Source organism: Aquarana catesbeiana, linkage group LG08 (assembly GCF_042186555.1).
Source record: "Aquarana catesbeiana isolate 2022-GZ linkage group LG08, ASM4218655v1, whole genome shotgun sequence".
Taxonomy (NCBI): domain Eukaryota; kingdom Metazoa; phylum Chordata; class Amphibia; order Anura; family Ranidae; genus Aquarana; species Aquarana catesbeiana.
In genome coordinates this window covers 292,563,695-292,585,362 of record NC_133331.1, presented here as the reverse complement: position 1 = coordinate 292,585,362, position 21,668 = coordinate 292,563,695, and the positions used below count along the sequence as shown (strand labels likewise).

Below are 21,668 nucleotides of genomic sequence, written 5' to 3'. Positions count from 1 at the left end.
GCAGTATAGGTGGAGGAATGTATTTAGTGTTAATGACCCACCTGTGCTGATCTCTGTAGGAGTGTCCTCCTCTATAAATGTCCCCGTTATTCCATCCTCCTCCATAGACTGCTGATCATCCCTCACATACGTCTCTTCTTCTTCTGCTGTAACCTCAACTTTTGTATCTATCAGATCTTCATCCTAAACCAAATACATGAGAGAAAATGTCATCTGTAAAATATAAGCTCATGTACAGTAAAAAAACCCATATCTCATTTCCACGAATCCATGTTTTGGATGCTCTGTCTCACCAACCTGATCATGTTTTATGTAGTTGTGACCTTCCTGTGTGGAATCCCGGGAATACAGAGGACGTGGACATCTCTCTGGTGGGTTTCTGAAGCTGGATGACTCCACCATGGTGTCCTGGTACAGATCTTTGTGTTCTTTTGGAATCTCCTCCATCACCCCATCCTCATCATCCTCCTCTTTTATCTCCTCTTTATCCTCAACTTTAGATTCCCTTAGGTTTCCACTCTGAATATATAATAAAAATGACAACAATGGTAACAATGCAGATAATGTACAGATCCTAATGATACTATCAGTGATTGTTCCTCATCTACCTGATGATGGTGGGGGATGGTGTGACCTTCCTGTGTGGAATCCCGGGAATACAGAGGACGGGGACATCTCTCTGGTGGGTTCCCATTACTGGATCCATCTGTAGGAAACACACACACTGACTGAATACATTGTTTCTATGTGTTTATCAGATGATGGGGGATCTAGGTGGAGCCTCCGTACTGCTCTCTCCTTTACAATAAAGTCTCCTCTTACCCGGTGATGTGAGGGGCGGCTGATTGTCCATCATGACGTCCTTGTAGAGATCCTTGTGTCCTTCTAAATACTCCCACTCCTCCATGGAGAAATAGACAGTGACATCCTGACACCTTATAGGAACCTGACACACACAATGATACAGTCACCATCCAGACACATCCCTTGTCTGTTACTGGATAATGTCCCAGAATTCCCAGAATCCTCCTCACCTCTCCTGTCAGCAGCTCCATCATCTTCTTGGTGACTTCTAGAATCTTCTCCATGTTGTGTCTCTCAGGTTTTAGGGAGTCACATGGAGGCACTGTGATGGTCATATGATCACCTGACTTCACAAGAGGAAATCTCTGTATTGGAGAACCAATAGGAATATCATGTTAGAATCCCAGAATCCTCCTCACCTCTCCGGTCAGGTCTATGTTTTATTATTAGAGATAAGAGTGATGTCATGTGACCTCCCAGAATCCCCCTCACCTCTCCGGTCAGGTCTGTGTTTTATTAATAGAGATAAGAGTGATGTCATGTGACCTCCCAGAATCCTCCTCACCTCTCCGGTCAGGTCTGTGTTTTATTAATAGAGATAAGAGTGATGTCATGTGACCTCCCAGAATCCTCCTCACCTCTCCGGTCAGCAGGTAGATGATCTCCAGGGTGAGGTTTAGTATCCTCTCAGTCATCATGTGACTTTGGTCCTCCTCCATCCTCATTCGTGTCATAATTTTACCTATTAAGGCTTTCTTATGGAGAGATAATTTTGGCAAATTCAAGTAAAAATTATTTGGAGTTTCTTATAGAAGATAAGATCTTATTACCTCCTCTACTGCCAGTTCCAGCAATGTCTCCTCTCTACTTCCTCCCGACTCACCTCTCACCCGGAACTTCCTGTCTTCCATAGAGACTTCCTGTCTGGGTAGATGTGAGATCACCACCTTGTGGAGCGGATTATTGGGGGGGGGTCTGATAAGGATTATTGGGGGGCGGAAAACCAATGCATTGTTTCTTGACTTTTGAGAGGGGTTTCCTCTTAAAATCCAGATTTAACCACTTACGGACCGCTCGCCATCATTATACAGCGGCACTCTGAAGAAGAATATCGTTGTTATGGCAGATAGCTGCCATAACCCAACTCTGGTATCCTCTTCTTCAGCAGGCGGTCTGCTTTCAGATAAAAGTGGTCTCAGCGCCGGATTCGCCGCGAGATCACTTTTATCGGGGTGCAGAGGGCCACCCCCATCCTGCCATTCTCCGGTGCCCTCCGCCGCTTACCAGAGCCGCAATCGCGTCCTGTCCCCTCTGTGGTATGGAGACGAGTGAGGGGAAGATGGCCCCCACCCGGCTCCATACCATTGCAGGGCGGAAGCGACATCAAAACGTCACTTACACCCATAGCTCTTAAAGGGACTTTTTTTTTTTTTTTTTCAAATGACATTTTTTTTTTTAGTGTAAATATGAGATGTGAGGTCTTTTTGACCCCCCAGATCTCATATTTAAGAGGTCCTGTCATGCTTTTTTTCTATTACAAGGGATGTTTACATTCCTTGTAATAGGAATAAAAGTGACACCATGATTTTTTTTAAAAGAACAGTGTAAAAATAAAGAGTAAAATAAATAAGAAATAAACAGAAATTTAACGCGGCCCGTCCCGCCGAGCTCACATGCAGAAGCGAACGCATACGTAAGTCACGCCTGCATATGAAAACGCTGTTCAAACCACACATGTGAGGTATCGTCATGATCCGTAGAGCCAGAGCAATAAGCAATAAAGAGTTTGGTACATAGGCTCCCTGACCCCCCATGTGCCATGTGCACAGTCCCTGACGCCCCGTGTCCGCAGTCTCTGATCCCCCGTGTCCACAGTCCCTGACCCCGCCGTGTTCACAGTCTCTGATCTCCCATGTCCGCAGTCTCTGACCTCCCGTGTGCCATGTCCGCAAACTCTGACCCCCCGTGTCCGCAGTCTCTGACCTCCCATGTGCCATGTCCACAGTCCCTGACCTCCCGTGTGCCATGTCCACAGTACCTGACCCGCTGTGTTCACAGTCTCTGATCTCCAATGTGCCGTGTCTGCAGTCTCTGACCTCCCATGTGCCATGTCTGCAGTCTCTGACCTCACGTGTGCCATGTCCACAGTCCCGGACCCCCATGTGCCATGTCCACAGTCCCTAAACTCCTGTGTGCCAGTAGTCTCAGGCTTGGGCAGTATAGTGACAGGCTAGGACAGTATAGTGACAGGCTAGGGCAGTGTAGTTACAGGCTAGGGCAGTATAGTGTCTGGCCAGGGCAGTATAGTGTCTGGCTAGGGCAGTATAGTGTCTGGCTAGGGCAGTATAGTGTCTGGTCAGGGCAGTATAGTGTCTGGCTAGGGCAGTATAGTGTCAGGCCAGGGCAGTATAGTTTCAGGCTAGGGCAGTATAGTGTCTGGCTAGGACAGTATAGTGTCAGGCTAGGGCAGTATAGTGTCAGGCTAGGTCAGTATAGTGTCAGGCTAGGGCAGTATAGTGTCTGGCTAGGGCAGTATAGTGTCAGGCCAGGGCAGTATAGTGTCAGGCTAGGGCAGTATAGTTACAGGCTAGGGCAGTATAGTGTCTGGCTAGGGCAGTATAGTGTCAGGCTAGGGCAGTATAGTGTCAGGCTAGGTCAGTATAGTGTCAGGCTAGGTCAGTATAGTGTCAGGCTAGGGCAGGATAGTGTCTGGCTAGGGCAGTATAGTGTCAGGCTAGGGCAGTATAGTGACAGGCTAGGGCAGTATAGTGTCAGGCTAGGGCAGTATAGTTACAGGCTAGGGCAGTATAGTGACAGGCTAGGGCAGTATAGTTACAGGCTAGGGAAGTATAGTGTCAGGCTAGAGCAGAATAGTGTCTGGCTAGGGCAGTGTAGTGACAGGCTAGGGCAGTATAGTGTCAGGCTAGGGTAGTATAGTGTCCGGCTAGGTCAGTATAGTTACAGGCAAGGGCAGTATAGTGTCAGGCTAGGGTAGTATAGTGTCTGGCTAGGGCAGTGTAGTGACAGGCTAGGGCAGTATAGTGACATGCTACGGCAGTATAGTGACAGGCTAGGGCAGTATAGTGACAGGTTAGGGCAGTATAGTGTCATGCTAGGGCAGTATACTGACAGGCTAGGGCAGTATACTGACAGGCTAGGGCAGTATAGTGACATGCTAGGGCAGTATAGTGTCAGGCTAGGGCAGTATAGTGTCAGGCTGGGGCAGTATAGTGACAGGATAGGGCAGTATAGTTACAGGCTAGGGCAGTATAGTGACAGGCTAGGGCAGTATAGTGTCATGCTAGGGCAGTATACTGACAGGCTAGGTCAGTATAGTTACAGGCTAGGGCAGTATAGTGTCAGGCTAGGGCAGTATAGTGACAGGCTAGGGCACTATAGTGTTAGGCTAGGGCAGTATAGTGACAGGCTAGGGCAGTATAGTGACAGGCTAGGGCCTTAAACAAAGGCTGCATGATGCAGCTTTTGAGCCATTTCCTTATAAGCATTGCAGCCGCAGCATGTGTACACCCCTGAGCTGCCTCCGCAGCTACAGGAAGCAGTGGTTGGGGGCAGTAAAACTATGACTAAAAGCAACCTTTTAACCCCCCCCCCGCCCCCAACCTGATATATGAAAGAGTCCTAGCATTGCAACCAGTCACAGTGTTTTTGATCACCACCACACCAGTATCCAAAAATGTTATAGGTAGTCAGGAAATTAGATGTGTAATGTATGCCCCTAGAAAACATGTAGGTGCTCATTGGATTTTGGGCCCTTCTCTATGTTACATAGTAGGTAAGGTTAAATAAAGACACTAGTCCATCAAGTTGAACCTGTGTGAGTGTGTGTGTTCATGTCGATAAACATTTCCCTTATCCTTGTATATATCGTGTTCACTAAGATGTGGCTAGGCTGTGAAAAAGTCTCATACGTGTGGTATTGTCATACTCGGGAGGAATAGTAAAATGTGTTGTGAGGTGTAAGAGGACGTATGCCGATGCTGTGTGTTAGAAATACGTGTATCTTATTAACTGACAACTTTGTGCAAAAACAAAAAAAAAACATTTTTCATTCAGCATTTTCCAAAAACTTGTGACAAATAATGAAGTCCTCATGAAGGCTCCTTGAAAGCCCAAAGGTGCTCCTTGGATTTTGAGGCCTTCTATGCGTCAAAAAGGCAGATTTCAATTAACTTACAAAGAATACAATTCTTTTAAATATATATATTTTTATTTGTTTCATACAAAAAATAATGTTAATATATCTGCATGGTATGAGGTACATATGAAATGTTCCCTTTAACAATGTCATATTAACCATCTTCGGCCAGCCATTGGCACTCTCCAAGCAATTGCAGCTGCCTGAGAGGGCTGATGACACCAGTACAGCATTGAAACGCTAAGTCCTGTCATGTGGATTGATCTCCTCTGCTTTGCAGTCCCTACTGAGGAGCAGGGGAGATCAGTCTACACAACAGGAAGGACTCAACCGGCAGCGACAAACCACCTGTTTCCACCTCCTCAAAGAGTAAACCATATATAACTTTTTGGACTTTGATGTCTTTAGTGAACTCTGATTTCCTTATAAAGTGTTTCTTCCATGGTAAAGATCAGAGGAGCCCTCAGCCATGTGTTTTCTTAGGTGTCTATCAATGTGTGCTACTTCCTAGTGTGAGATTTCTGATGAACGTATGGCAAAACATGATCCATATAGAAGACATTTTCCGCACTCAGGACGCTAATACATCTCATGGGTGGTGTGGGTTCTCCGATGTTTGGTAAGATGAGATTTCTATGAAAAACATTTCCCGCACTCGGGGGAGGAAAACATCTTTTCCCTTGTGCTGCATTTCTGATGATCGATAAGATGGGACTTCCGTAAAAAACCTTTTCCACAATCAGAACATGAATACGGCTTCAAACCTGTGTGAGATCTTTGATGTGAGGTAAGATAGGCCTTCTCTGAAAAACACATCCCACATTCAGAACAGGAATACGGCTTCTCACCCGTATGCAATCTCTGATGCCTGATAAAATTGGGCCTATTAGAAAAACATTTCCCACACTCGAGGCAGGAATACGGCTTCTCCCCTGTGTGAGATCTTTGATGTGCCACAAGATCTGATTTCTGTGAAAAACATTTCCCACACTCGGAGCAGGCATAAGGCTTCTCGCCTCTGTGCAATCTCTGATGCCTGGAAAGACAGGACTTCTGTGAAAAACATTTCCCGCAATCTTCACAGGAAAAAGGCTTCTCCCCCGTGTGAGATCTGTAATGTATGATGAGATCTGATTTATGAAGAAAATATTTTCCACACCCAGAACATACATAAGGCTTCTCACCCGTGTGAGATCTCTGATGTACAGAAAGACTTAATTCAGAGCTAAAGCTTCCCCCACATTCAGGACGGGAACATTTTTTCTCCTCCTGAATTCCAGCACCATCTCTCACAGTACGAGGTTGCTCAGAGTCAGAGGGATTCCAGGGTCTATCCACACTGTGAAATCCACCATCCATAGTGGAGCTCATTGTATTTTCTCCTCCACAATCTCCTGTGATGTCCTCATCTTCTATTTTACATCCTGGAGATAAAGTGAGACGATCCTTTGAGGGTTTCTCCATGGCGTGTCCTGGAAAAATATAAAAACATCATCAATAGATATGAGAGGGTTAGTTCACTTCCATCAAGATTCCATCTGGATCAGGTAGATATGAGTGAGCAGATGTTCTCTGTGGATGTCCCAACCTGCTGGGACTCTCCCCCCTCTTCAGTCAAAGGGCCTTTGGTCCTCCTCCCAGATCACTTCTACATTTACACAGCTTTGTCAAAAAAGCAGGAACCCATTGGGGACTGGGAGGTCCATGCTCTTTACACAACCACAAGCCTAGGCACTGGGTCATGTGATCGTTGATAAACAAGAGGTTCAAACTTCAGACTTGCAGACCCTTTACCATAGAACAAGTGACCATAGACCTAGACTTCTTGAGATATGCAGCACTGGAGGGAGTTTGCTGTGTTGAAACACAACCTAATACTACCAGGTGAACCCCAGGACGGGTAACAGTACAGGGAGGGGACTATTATCAACCTATTTTTGCCTTATTGATATCACTCAACTCCCACCCTACTCTAGACCAATCAGTGTGCAGTAACAGAGCAGAGATAAGAGAAGAATATATTATGGCTCACCTGTGCTGATCTCTGTAGGAGTGTCCTCCTCTATGGATGTCCTCGTCATTCCAGCCTCCTCCATATATTGCTGATCATCCCTCACATACGTCTTTTCTACTTCACCCTCAACTTTTATGATAATCAGATCTTCACCCTAAACCAACAGAATGGCAGAAAATAACATCTGTAACATAGAAGTATTTATGATGTGAAATCACATAGAAAATATCATCTTGTAGAGTCCACACATCATCTCCACATGTCAGAGTGTTCAATCACTTTATGTTCCCGACCCTCAACTCCACCTACCTGATGATGGTGAGGGATGGTGTGATCTTCCTGTGTGGAATCCCGGGAATACAGAGGACGGGGACATCTCTCTGGTGGGTTCCCATTACTGGATCCGTCTGTAGGAAACACACACACTGACTGAATACATTGTTTCTGTGTTTATCAGATGATGGGGGTTCTAGATGGACCCTCCGTACTGCTCTCTCCTTTACAATAAAGTCTCCTCTTACCCGGTGATGTGAGGGGCAGCTGATTGTCCATCATGACGTCCTTGTAGAGATCCTTGTGTCCTTCTAAATACTCCCACTCCTCCATGGAGAAATAGACAGTGACATCCTGACACCTTATAGGAACCTGACACACACAATGATACAGTCACCATCCAGACACATCCCTTGTCTGTTACTGGATAATGTCCCAGAATTCCCAGAATCCTCCTCACCTCTCCTGTCAGCAGCTCCATCATCTTCTTGGTGACTTCTAGAATCTTCTCCATGTTGTGTCTCTCAGGTTTTAGGGAGTCACATGGAGGCACTGTGATGGTCATATGATCACCTGACTTCACAAGAGGAAATCTCTGTATTGGAGAACCAATAGGAATATCATGTTATACTCCCAGAATCCTCCTCACCTCTCCGGTCAGGTCTGTGTTTTATTAATAGAGATAAGAGTGATGTCATGTGACCTCCCAGAATCCTCCTCACCTCTCCGGTCAGGTCTGTGTTTTATTAATAGAGATAAGAGTGATGTCATGTGACCTCCCAGAATCCTCCTCACCTCTCCGGTCAGGTCTGTGTTTTATTAATAGAGATAAGAGTGATGTCATGTGACCTCCCAGAATCCTCCTCACCTCTCCGGTCAGGTCTGTGTTTTATTATTAGAGATAAGAATGATGTCATGTGACCTCCCAGAATCCTCCTCACCTCTCCGGTCAGGTCTGTGTTTTATTAATAGAGATAAGAGTGATGTCATGTGACCTCCCAGAATCCTCCCCACCTCTCCGGTCAGGTCTGTGTTTTATTAATAGAGATAAGAGTGGTGTCATGTGACCTCCCAGAATCCTCCTCACCTCTCCGGTCAGGTCTGTGTTTTATTAATAGAGATAAGAGTGATGTCATACACCAAAACATGGGCGTATTGGAACATGTTTGTGTACTCAAATGAGGGTAAAGGCACTTTTTTCTGCCTCTGTTGGAGACTGAGGTCCGTCTGCCCCTCTTGTATAGATGCACACTGTCACCCTGACTCCTTCCAACCCTTCCCCCACTTTCACCTTTTTCTTCTCTTTCCCCCACTTCTTTGTGCTTCACTCCTTGGATGCCTAAAAGCATTCCTAACCCCTTATTTCCTTGTCTTTATATTCTCTCTTATATAGTTACATAGTTAATCAGGTTGAAAAAAGACACAAGTTCATCTAGTTCAACCATAAACATAAATAAATAAAAAATAATATCATACAATCCCATATACACAATCCTTCACCCCCTGTTGATCCAGAGGAAGGCGAAAAAACCCAGCAAAGCATGATCCAATTTGCTACAGCAGTGGAAAAAATTCCTTCCTGAGCCCAGAGAGGGAATCGGATTTTCCCTGGATCAACTTTACCTATAAATGTCAGTATCCAGTTATATTATGTACATTTAGGAAACAATCCAGGCCTTTCTTAAAGCAATCCACTGAGCTGGCCAGAACCACCTCTGGAGGGAGTCTATTCCACATTTTCACAGCTCTTAATGTGAAGAAACCTTTCCGTATTTGGAGATGAAATCTTTTCTTTCCTCTAGATGTAAAGAGTGCCCCCTTGTCCTCTGTATTGACCTTAAAGTGAATAACTCAACACCAAGTTCACTATATGTACCCCTTATATATTTGTACATGTTGATCATATCCCCCCTTATTCTCCTCTTCTCAAGAGGGAATAAATTCAGTTCCTCTAATCTTTCCTCATAGCAGAGCTCCTCCATGCCTCTTATCAGTTTGGTTGCCCTTCTCTGCACTTTCTCCAGTTCCCCGATATCCTTTTTGAGAACTGGTGCCCCGAACTGAACTGCATATTCCAGATGAGGTCTTACTAATGATTTGAACAGGGGGGGCAAAATGATATCTCTCTCTCTGGAGTCCATACCTCTCTTATACAAGAAAGGACTTTGCTCGCTTTGGAAACTGCAGCTTGGCATTGCATGTTATTGTTGAGTTGTGATCTACCAAAACCCCCAGATCCTTCTCCAGTATGGATTCCCCCAGTTGTACTCCCCATAGTATGCATGATGTATATTCTTAGCCCCCAAGTGCAGAACTTTACATTTATCAACATTAAACCTCATCTGCCACATAGTCGCCCAATCAGACAGAGCATTGAGGTCGGCTTGTAAATTGGAGACATCCTGTAAGGACGTTATTCCACCGCATAGCTTGGTGTCATCTGCAAAGACTGAAATGGTACTTTTATTCCCAGACCCGATATCATTTATAAAGGTATTGAAAAGTAAGGGTCCCAACACTGAACCTTGGGGTACATCACTGATAACCTTAGACCATTCACAGTAAGAATCATTAACCACGACTCTCTGAATTTGGTCTTTTAGCCAGTTTTCTATCCATTTACAAACTGATATTTCCAAGCCTGTAGACTTTACCTTACACATGAGCCGTGTGTGGGGAACTGTGTCAAACACTTTTGCAAAATCCAAGTATACCACGTCCACAGCCACCCCTCTGTCCAAGGTTTTACTTACCTCCTCATAATATCATATTATCCATATGGGCGAACCCTCTTACAATGTCCTGCTTTTAGTATGGGATTTTTATTTGGGAACCGCTAGAGACCAAATTAACTTGTTCCTGTATGTACTTCAATTTATGTCTTTACGTTGTGGATTGTATTTACTTGATGAAGGACATGGATCCCACTTTCTACTGTTTCTCTTTTCTTCTATAAATAAAGAGTTTGAAAACCTCTACGGTCAGCTCTGCGTTTTATTAATAGAGATAAGAGTGATGTCATGTGACCTCCCAGAATCCTCCTCACCTCTCCGGTCAGGTCTGTGTTTTATTAATAGAGATAAGAGTGGTGTCATGTGACCTCCCAGAATCCTCCTCACCTCTCCGGTCAGGTCTGTGTTTTATTAATAGAGATAAGAGTGGTGTCATGTGACCTCCCAGAATCCTCCTCACCTCTCCGGTCAGGTCTGTGTTTTATTAATAGAGATAAGAGTGATGTCATGTGACCTCCCAGAATCCTCCTCACCTCTCCGGTCAGGTCTGTGTTTTATTAATAGAGATAAGAGTGATGTCATGTGACCTCCCAGAATCCTCCTCACCTCTCCGGTCAGATCTGTGTTTTATTAATAGAGATAAGAGTGATGTCATGTGACCTCCCAGAATCCTCCTCACCTCTCCGGTCAGGTCTGTGTTTTATTAATAGAGATAAGAGTGATGTCATGTGACCTCCCAGAATCCTCCTCACCTCTCCGGTCAGGTCTGTGTTTTATTAATAGAGATAAGAGTGGTGTCATGTGACCTCCCAGAATCCTCCTCACCTCTCCGGTCAGGTCTGTGTTTTATTAATAGAGATAAGAGTGGTGTCATGTGACCTCCCAGAATCCTCCTCACCTCTCCGGTCAGGTCTGTGTTTTATTAATAGAGATAAGAGTGATGTCATGTGACCTCCCAGAATCCTCCTCACCTCTCCGGTCAGGTCTGTGTTTTATTAATAGAGATAAGAGTGATGTCATGTGACCTCCCAGAATCCTCCTCACCTCTCCGGTCAGCAGGTAGATGATCTCCAGTGTGAGGTTTAGTATCCTCTCAGTCATGTGACTCCGGTCCTCCTCCATCCTCAGTGATGTGGTCATGTGATCTATGCGGGTTTCCCTGTAGATAGATGACAGAGAATTAACTGGACAGTATTGGTTGTACAATCATAGTATAAGGATGTATGGAGGGTCAATAGGAGGGTTAATGTTACTTTCGGCTTTGTCCAGCTCTGTGAAATTGTCACAAGGGGGAGACACATTTAGTCTGCACTGCTCAGTGTTTCCTTCATCTCTAGCAGCCAATATTTAAGCACCCTTATGTGTGATCACCAAAGTTTCCTCCATCACAACCCTGTGGAGCAGACAAGGGGGGAGCTGTTGAGGGGTGAAAGGTGTAGAACAGATTGAACTGATCCCATGGAGGCACTAGAGCATCCACTATGAAGACCCAAGGACCCCTAGACCTGGTGACAGTCCTGTCCAGTTTGTGTTTGAATCTGGACACAAGAAGATCCATGTCCAGCGCCCTCCACTTTTGCAAAGAACTTGGAACACCTCCAGGTCAGGAGCCCATTTCCCTCAGATCTGGACACTGGGTACCACCTGCCAATTTTCAACACCTTGGATGTGGATGATGGACATGGCCGGAACCTACAGTTTTACCCAAGTTAAAATCAGGTTTAATTATTTTTGAACGGTGCGACTTCTGGTGCAACCTTGATGTCTTATGTAATGAAGTGAAGCCCAAATCTCAAATAAAAGTATTTTACTAAAGGATAAGGTAAATCATTACCACTTCTTCTACCTCTGCCACCAAATATCCCTCTAAATGTAGGATGAAGTCTTCAGAAGCCAGCTCTGTCTCCTGGTACGCAGTTGATTTTTTTTCTCCTACTGACCTCCATATCACTACTGTGTCCCTGTATGGTGTCCTGTGCCCATGTCATAGAGATCAACGGGAGGAACCGCAGAGCTCTGTGGAGGACAAGGAGATCGGCACTCCCTGGTCAGTTCCTGAAGAAGACTTCAGCCAGAGTCTGAGCTCCGTTCAGAGAGGTAAGAATTTACCTTTACAAGGAAACCTTCTATTTAGGTTTGACGTTTGGTGACAATGTGATCAGTTACACCCACTTATGTTTTATGTCACCATTACTTTTCTTTTATACCAGTGTTTTCACTTCAGTACGGGAAATAACTTACAATCTGAGGAAGTACTGAGAGGGATAGAAACACTATGAGCAGATAAATAGTATATCAGACTGAAAAAATGGTCATTTAAAGGACAGATCAATTTGGGGTCCCAAGAAGGACATTGATAAGAGCTATGATAAAATCAAATCTTATTACCTCCTCTGCTGCCAGTTCCACCAATGTCTCCTCTCTAATTCCTCCAACACGGAACATCAAATCTGTTCCTCACATCACTTCCTATTTATACCTGACATCACTTCCTGTGTGCCATAGAGACTTCCTGTCTGGGTAGAAGTGAGAAGATCTCCACCTTGTGGAGTTCAGAGGAACTGCAGCCCCGAGAAACGTCTCAAAGTGGGAACACGGCCTTGTGCTGTGTGCGTATGTACTGTATATCCTTATAGATGGAGTCATCTCAACGGCCCACGCAACCAAGAGGGATAAGAATATATTATACAAACATTAATCTCTGCAGCTTCTTTCCCCTCAATCCATAATCCTTTGATAACAATATATAAAGTGTCAACTTCAGTATATCACACCAGTTCAAAAATATAACTTCGATGTCTCACACTAAAATTCAGTCAAACAACCGCTGATATCTTCTTCAAAAGGTAGATGCCAGACTCTTTCATCTAACTGCATATTATCAGTGGGGGACAACTCCATTTGATCTCTAAGCTATAACAAAGAAGATCTGCCATCAAATCTTAGTCTAAGATTTACCCCTTACTCATTTGTATGGTGGGCAATATCCAGGTGCTTCCTTATTGGTAAAAGGAGCTTCCAGGTTCTGATGAACCCCCTGCTGACGGACCCCCACAACCACAAGGCCAGGGTTGTGGGAGATAGGCCCTTGTCCTTATAAGCATGGGAACAAGGTGCTATGCCAGGGCCCTTACCCTGGCAAGGTACCTCCCATGTTGAGGGTATGTGGCCCGGTATGGTTCAGGAGAAGAGACCTCATCCTCCTTTTCCTTGCTTGCCAGGCTTCATTCTCGGACAAGGGTCTGGTGTGAATCTTTTTGGGGGGGCCTCATGCTTCTTTTATTTTATTTTTGCACGTTGTTCCCCCTTCCCAAAGGATCTGGTATAAACTTTAGAGTTTCTTTTTTATTTTGCTTTTTTTTTGCATTGAGTCCTCCTTTAAATTCATACCAGACCTAAAGGGCCTGATATAAATTATGGGAAACCCAAGCATCAACCTTTTGTGTGTAGAGGTCATATAGAATGAGAGTCTGGTATGGATGAAGGGAACCCCTGTCCGTGGTCTGCGTGTTCCCGGGGGGAGATACTGAACCTCACGTCACTATGGCGTGTTGCAATATATTTATGGAGTCTACATGGTCATACTGATTGCAGGCAGATTTAGAAGAGTTTGATATATCCAGCCTCAAAGGAACATATATTTGTCCAGATGGATTGCTGTTGAAGTCCCTGTTATTGTGGACTGGAAACAGGTGGAAAGGTGTTGCTTATTCTACCCTTTCCTTACCTATTATTCTCCTTGTCATGATCTGGATCCTTACGTCTGTCTCCCTCCTCCCCCGGTGAACCATACGAGTGTATATTTACACTCATATATTTCTACGCCATCAGCCCCATATGCGGTCGCTGGTGTTAGTAAGAAACTACCTCCTGCCTTACAAGGTATATCTCTGGTGATCATCTGGGAGCTCTCCATGTGCAGACAATTCTATGCTGACAAGTGGGACCTGTTCTTCTCAACTACCTCCAACTGTGTCCTGACGAAGCAAAATAGCGAAACGCGTTGAGGCACAGGGGCTCACTGCTGTCCATTTGGTGTTAACACTTTTTTTTACACTAGACATTTACCAATTATCATATGTCTATTGTATGTTTTAAATTCTTTTTAACTTGACCTGTTTGAAGTAATTCATTGTGAATAAAATCTATTTTTGTACTATACCATTGTTCATCGTGCCTGTAAAGTCCGAATTAGGGCCTTGTGGCTCTTTATCTTTTCCCTTCTCCAGTTCAATTACATACGGATGTGGCTTTAGGAGTGTTATTCAATTTTTGCCCTGTCCATGTAAAGAAAGCAGCGTGGGGGTTCCCCTACAATTTATACCAGGCCTTTGAAGTCTGGTATGAATTTTATGGGAGACCCCAGGCAAAAAAAACAAAAAAATGAGGTAAGGATTTTTTAAACAATACTAGATCCTTCAGGTCTGGTATGGATTTTAACAGGAGAAATCCCCCAAAAAATAAGTATGTGCAACCCCCCCCCCCCCCCCAAATCTATATCAGATCCTAATCGGAGCATGCAGCCAGTCAGGCCAAAAAAGGGGGGGGAATGAGAGTGCACCCCCCCTGAATTATACCATACCCTCAACATGAGGGAAGTACATTGCCATGGGGAACCCTCCTTGCAGAGCACCTTGTCTCCATGTTGATGAGGACAAGGGCCTCTTCTCCACAACCCTGGCCCAGTAGCTGTGCTGGTCTGTGAGTGGGGGACCTATCGGAATCTGGAAGCCCCCCTTTATAAATAAGGAGGCACCCAGATTTATTTTGTCCCCCCCCCCCTTGCGAATAAGTAAGGGGTACATAGTACTCTTACTATTTTTTTTTAAAGTTTAAGCCAAAGCAAAGACACCATTTTTCGACTCCATTAACCACTTGCCACCAAATCATGTACCTGGTACGTATGTCATGTGACGTCTAGTGGTTGTAATGGGAGGATATGCAGCGGCAAGCATCACCCCGGTACCGTTTTTTTTAGAGCCGACGGTCGGCTCTCTTGTAATAACAATCAGCTAGCCACACGGGAGAGGTCTCTTGTCCCACCGAGAGACCCGAGCTACTAGCTGGCACGTCCACCGGCTAGTCGGAGACCCATACAAAGCCAGAATTGGCTTTGATCGGGTCTCCGCTATGGTAACCCAGAAGCAATGACTTGACATCACTTCCAATTTACCTCGATGCAAATGGTCACCATTTTTTTTGAAAAACGAAAGTATTCAAAAACGCCCATCCTGGTGTTTTTTGAAAGCTTTCAACTGCCAAGGAGGGATTTGGGGGTCTTATTGACTCCGGATCCCTCAATAAAGAGTGCCCGTCACATGCCTATCGCTGTCACAAGGATGTTTATGTTTTTTGTGACAGCAATAAAAGTGATTAAAAAAAAAAAAAGAGCAGTGTAAAAAAAAAAAAGAACAAATAAAAAAAAAAATAAATAAATAAATAAAAATAAATAAATAAAAATAATAATAAAGTGCCACGTGCTAGCGCGCAAAGGCAAATGCAAAGGCACGCAAACAGTGATTGTCCCACACATGTGAGGTATCACCGTGAACATCAGATCATAATTCCAGCACCAGACCTTCTCTGTCCATCTTAAGTGTTAGTCTGTAAAAGCTTTTCAAGCGTCGCCTATAGATAGTAAAATTTACTTTGTTTTTGCAATTTTAAAGCGTGACATGTTTGGTATCTATTCACTCGGCGCGACATCATCTTTTATATTTTATAAAAGAATTGAGTTATGTTTTGTGGGGGGTTTTTTTTTTGCAATAACATTTTAAAAAAGTGGATTTTTTTTTCCCCAAAGAATTGTGTTTGAAAAACCACTGCGCAAATACAATGTGAAAAAATAAAAACTTTGTGTCACCGGCGCAAGTGTTAATCCAAAATAATAATAATGAACTTGAACTCAAATTGTGATCTGCTGCCGTTAAAAAATCCTATGTTATAATAGGGAAAATTTATGTATATGAAAGTGTAATTGCGCTGATCCAAAATGTGCTAGTTCAATATAACCATTCAAAGAGTCTTTCCAGCAGTTTGTTTTAGGGTTTAGCTCTGCCGTATTCGTTTACAGGAATCGGCGTGCGCTCCAAGCCTCGATCTGATGCGGATCAGTGACAGGAAGTGACGTCAATGGTTAAAGGAAGCCTGCTGACGCATGTGTCAGCTTCCTGATGACGCATGTGTGTATGTGGAACGCGTAGAGGCTTCTGGGTAACCGTTGACGTCACTTCCTGTCACTGACCCGCATCAGATCGAGCGCACGGGGACTGGGCGCTTTAAGTTTTTGTTTTTTTTTATTGTTTATTTTACTTTCTTTTTTTATTTTTACACTTTCTCTTTCCTTTTTTTTTATCACTTTTATTCCTATTACAAGGAATGTAAACATCCCTTGTAATAGGAATGGTGCGTGACAGGTCCACATTATGGAGAGATGAGGGGTCTATAAGAGAGAGACTGGGAGCTCGTTGAGTGAAGACCCACAAGGAGTGATGGTGGAGTAAACTAAGAACTGTTCGTGTTGCAAATTGTTAACTGCTACAAGATGGTTGCCATAGGAGACAGCGGTCCTACCTATACAGAAGTGGTATCTGGCTGGAGGCCTTCACCTGTATAGCTGTCTACCTATAAAAGTCTCGGAGCCTGCTATTTACATTTGCATCTACCTAAGGGTGTCCTGGCCCTAACCTTCTCTCCCACAGTTCTGTTTAAGAGACAATAAATCTCTTTGCATTCAAAAAAAGTGTCTGGCGCCCACCTTTTCATCTTGGCATTACACTTGACATGCCTAACAACCCACTCTACACTGAATGATGTCAGCTGTCCCTAACTTTGGAGGTCACCATTAGGCCTCGAGGAGCCCCGGGATTTTGCTACACAATAAAGGCAATTTTCTAGGCTAGGGCAAGGGATTGTCCAACAATGGCATGTAAGTGAATAGGGTCAGTGACATCATTGGTTGTCTGTGTAATTACTTAAAAGTCCAACATAAGGACAATGTAGTCCAACTAGTGGTGAAAACATCTAAGGGAAACTTAGAAGAAAGTCCTCCATGTTTATAAGACTCATGAAAGCTAATGGTCCATATAAATTAAGTGACTTCATGTGAGGAACAAATCAATAGATGCGTGACATCTGGAGTGAAGACAAAAGAAGCACACCACCACCGACAATGAAAAGGCTTACCGGATCTAGTGGACCCGAGAGGACATACTCCCAATTGGGTCAAAGCAGGCTTGAGTGGTGGGTGATGGTAGATGTTCTGGAAGGGTGGTAAAGATGGAAATCCGAGGATAAACCATGGACTAGTATGTCCCTCAGGATGATGTTGAGAAGCAGATAGCAATGGTGTAAGGCTGGAAGGAAAAAGGCCACATAGTGTAATTCCATAAAACAAGTACCAAATTTATTTAAAATAAGAGATACACTCACATGTAAATCTTTAAAATCAGCGCTGTAAAAGTATGGTGGCAGTGGGGTCCTACTGGTAGGACTTGACGTTCTCCCAGAACCCTACCCTACCCCCCTGCGCACCCCCCAGGCAGGGCCGGATTAACATAGGGGCTGGTGGAGCTGCAGCTCCAGGCCCCTCCCTCAATATAGGCCCATGGCAGTGGCTTATCGATATCTGTGTGCCTGAAGGAAGAGCAGCCCTCTGTGCTCACATGGAGGAGACAAGTGTCAGTGCAGCCCAGTCCTGTCTCTGTGGATGCCTCCTGACTCCTATCACAGGATCTGTTCCACTCACACTCAGTGTCAGGGAGGTGTCTGGGGGAGGGGCGCTGATGTTCTCCTATCCAGCAGGAGCCCGGGAGGAAGGACATCTCCCATACTGTTATGATAAGGTCAGTACATTTGTTAGGGAGATGTTGTGTAATTATTGTGCTAGGGGACAGACTGCCAGCTTCCCCCCATGTGCTCTCTTGTGCCCACCATGTAATGTGCTGTCCCATGCAGTGCCCCCCATGTAATGTGCTGTGTCCAGTATGTCATGTGCTGTACATTGCAGTGCTCACTATGTAATGTGCAGTGCCCACCATGTGCATTGCATTGCCCTTCATGTGATGTGCAGTGCCCCCTATGTCGTGCTGTGCCTTGCAGTGCCCACCATGTAATTTGAAGTGCCCACCATGTCATGTGCAGTTCCCACCATGTCATGTGCTGTGCCCACCCTGCCATGTGTTGTGCCCAGCATGTAGTGTGTTGTGCCCACTGTGTAATGTACTGTGCTGTTCAGCAGTGCCCACCATGTCATGTGCAGTTCCTAACATGTAATGTGCAGTTGCATTGCCCACCATGAAATCTGCTATGCCATGCAGTGCCCACCATGTAATGTGCTGTGCCCACCATGTAATGTGCTGTCCCATGCCCCCCATGTAATGTGCTGTGTCCAGTATGTCATATTCTGTACATTGCAGTGCCCTCCATGTAATTTGAAGTGCCCACCATGTCATGTGATGTGCCATGCAGTGCCCACCATGTCATGCACTGTGCCCGCCATGTAATGTGCAGTGCCCACCATGTCATGTGATGTGCCATCCAGTGCCCACCATGTCATGTGCAATGCCCACCATGTCATGGGCTGTGCCATTCAGTGCCCCCCCATGTAATGTGCAGTGCCCACCATGTCATGTGCTGTGCCTTGCAATGCCCGCTATGTAATTTGCAGTGTCCACAATGTCATGTGCTGTGCCATGCAGTGATCCCACCATGTAATGTGCAGTGCCCACCATGTAATGCGCTGTGCCATGCAGTGCCCACCATGTCATGTGCAGTTCCCACCATGCCATGTGCTGTGCCCACCCTGCCATGTGTTGTGCCCAGCATGTAGTGTGTTGTGCCCACTGTGTAATGTACTGTGCTGTTCAGCAGTGCCCACCATGTCATGTGCAGTTCCTAACATGTAATGTGCAGTTGCATTGCCCACCATGAAATCTGCTATGCCATGCAGTGCCCACCATGTAATGTGTTGTGCTCACCATGTAATGTGCTGTCCCATGCAGTGCCCCCCATGTAATGTGCTGTGTCCAGTATGTCATATGCTGTACATTGCAGTGCCCTCCATGTAATGTGCAGTGCCCACCATGTCATGTGCTGTGCATTGCATTGCCCTTCATGTGATGTGCAGTGCCCCCTATGTCGTGCTGTGCCTTGCAGTGCCCACCATGTAATTTGAAGTGCCCACCATGTCATGTGATGTGCCATGCAGTGCCCACCATGTCATGTGCAGTTCCCACCATGTCATGTGCTGTGCCCACCCTGCCATGTGTTGTGCCCAGCATGTAGTGTGTTGTGCCCACTGTGTAATGTACTGTGCTGTTCAGCAGTGCCCACCATGTCATGTGCAGTTCCTAACATGTAATGTGCAGTTGCATTGCCCACCATGAAATCTGCTATGCCATGCAGTACCCACCATGTAATGTGCTGTGCCATGCAGTGCCCACCATGTAATGTGCTGTGCCCACCATGTAATGCGCTGTGCCCACCACGTCATGTGCTGTGCCATGCAGTGCCCACCATGTAATGCGCTGTACCCACCATGTAATGTACTGTGCCATGCAGTGCCCACCATGTAATGCGCTGTACCCACCATGTAATGTACTGTGCCATGCAGTGCCCACCATGTAATGCGCTGTACCCACCATGTAATGTGCTGTGCCATGCAGGGCCCACCATGTCATGTGCAGTGCCCACCATGTAAATTGCTGTGCAGTGTCCACCATGTCATGTGCTGTGTTGTGCCCACTATGTCATGTGCTGTGTTATGCCCACCATGTCATGTGCTGCACCATGCAGTGCCTACCATCTAATGTGCTGTACTCACCATGTAATGTGCTGTACATTGTCCACCATGGCATGTGCCGTGCAGTACCCACAATGGAATGGGTTGTGTGGGGCTCACCATGTCATGTGCTGTGTCCACCATTTAATGGGCTGTGCTCACAATGTAATGTGCTGTGCTGTGTCGTGCAGTGCCCACCATGTCATGTGTTGTCATGCAGTACCCACCTTGTCATGTGCTGTGCAGTGCCCACCATGCCATGTGCAGTGCCCACCATATAATATGCTGTGTGCCCACCATATAATGTGCTGTTCAGTGCCCACTTGTAATGTGCAGTGCCCACCATGTAATGTGCTCAGCTGTGCCCGCAATGTCATGTGCTGTGCCCATCATATAAGGTCCTGTGCCCACCGTGTGCATGTGCTGTGTTGTGCCCACCATGCAATGTTCTGTGTTGTGCAGTACCAACCATATCATGTGCTGTGCCCACCATATAATGAACTGTGCCTACCTTGTAATGTGCTGTATTAGGCAGTGCCAACTGTGTAATGTGCTGTGCCCACCATGTAATGTACTGTGCTTTGCTTACCATTAAATGTGCTGTATCCATGTATCCACCATGTAATGTGTTGTGCCAACCATGTAATGTACTGTGCTATTCCCCCCCCCCCCCCCCCCCGTGTTATGTACTATGCTGTGCCTTCCACAGACTCACCCCCTCACTCTCACCCCCCTCTCGCTCTCACCCCCTCACCCCCTCTCTCTCTCATCCCCTCTCTTTCACCCTGTTCTCTCTCTCTCACCCCCTTCACCCCTTACCACCCTCTCTCTCTTTCACCCTCTCTCTATTCCCCTTTTTCTCACCCCCTCTCTCTTGTCCCCTCTCTCTCTCACCCCCTCTCTCTTGTCCCCTCTCTCTCTCACCCCCTCTCTCTTGTCCCCTCTCTCTCTCACCCCCTCTCTCTTGTCCCCTCTCTCTCTCACCCCCTCTCTCTTGTCCCCTCTCTCTCTCACCCCCTCTCTCTTGTCCCCTCTCTCTCTCACCCCCTCTCTCTCATTCACCCCCTTTCTCTCTCTTTCCCCCTCCCTCTCATCCCCTCTCTTTCAACCCCCCATCTCGCTATCACCCCCCCCCCCCTCTCTCTCTCTTAACCACTCTCTCACACCCCAATCTCTCTTTTTAATTTAAATTTAACAAAAATTGTTTGCGTTTTCATTTTATTTATTTCCATAAAAAGGCCCACCAAAATCCTTAGCACCAGGCCCATGTTGCTCTTAATCTGGCCCTGCCCCCAGGACACAGATTGAGGAATAGGGACAATCACAGCAGCCCTTTACCATGTGATCACCTGTGTCCAATCACAGTGTAAACAGACTTGCCAGTTATCGTCAGTCTTCTCCTTGCGTGCTTTGACAGCAAGAGGAGAAGAGAGCCGGTAACCGGCGATTCTCACAGGGGACATCTACACTGATAATCAGGACACTGATTATCAGTGTAGCCACATAAGTACCAATCAGTACCCATCAGAGCTGCCTATCAGTGCCCATCAATGCTACCTATCAGTGCCTCCTCATCAGTGCCGCCTATCAGTGCTGCCTATCAGTGCCCATCGGTGCAGCCTATCAGTGCCCATCAGTGCAGCCTATCAGTGCCGCATATCACAGCTCATCAGTGCCACATATCAGTGTAGACTCATCATTGCTTCCTCATCAGAGCCCATCAGTGCTTCCTCATCAGTGCCCATCAGTGCTGCCTCATCAGTGCCCTGCCCATCAGTGCTTCCTCATCAGTGCCCATCAGTGCTTCCTCATCAGTGCCCATCAGTGCAGCCTATCAGTGCCACATATTACAGCTCATCAGTGCCGCATATCAGTGTAGACTCATCATTGCTTCCTCATCAGTGCCCA

The 21,668-nt window shown here is 45.8% G+C and overlaps 1 pseudogene; it reads right to left on the bottom strand.

Moving 5' to 3' along the window:
- Positions 1-21,668, bottom strand: part of LOC141106799 (uncharacterized) — a 262,881-nt pseudogene that overhangs the window by 3,696 nt on the left and 237,517 nt on the right.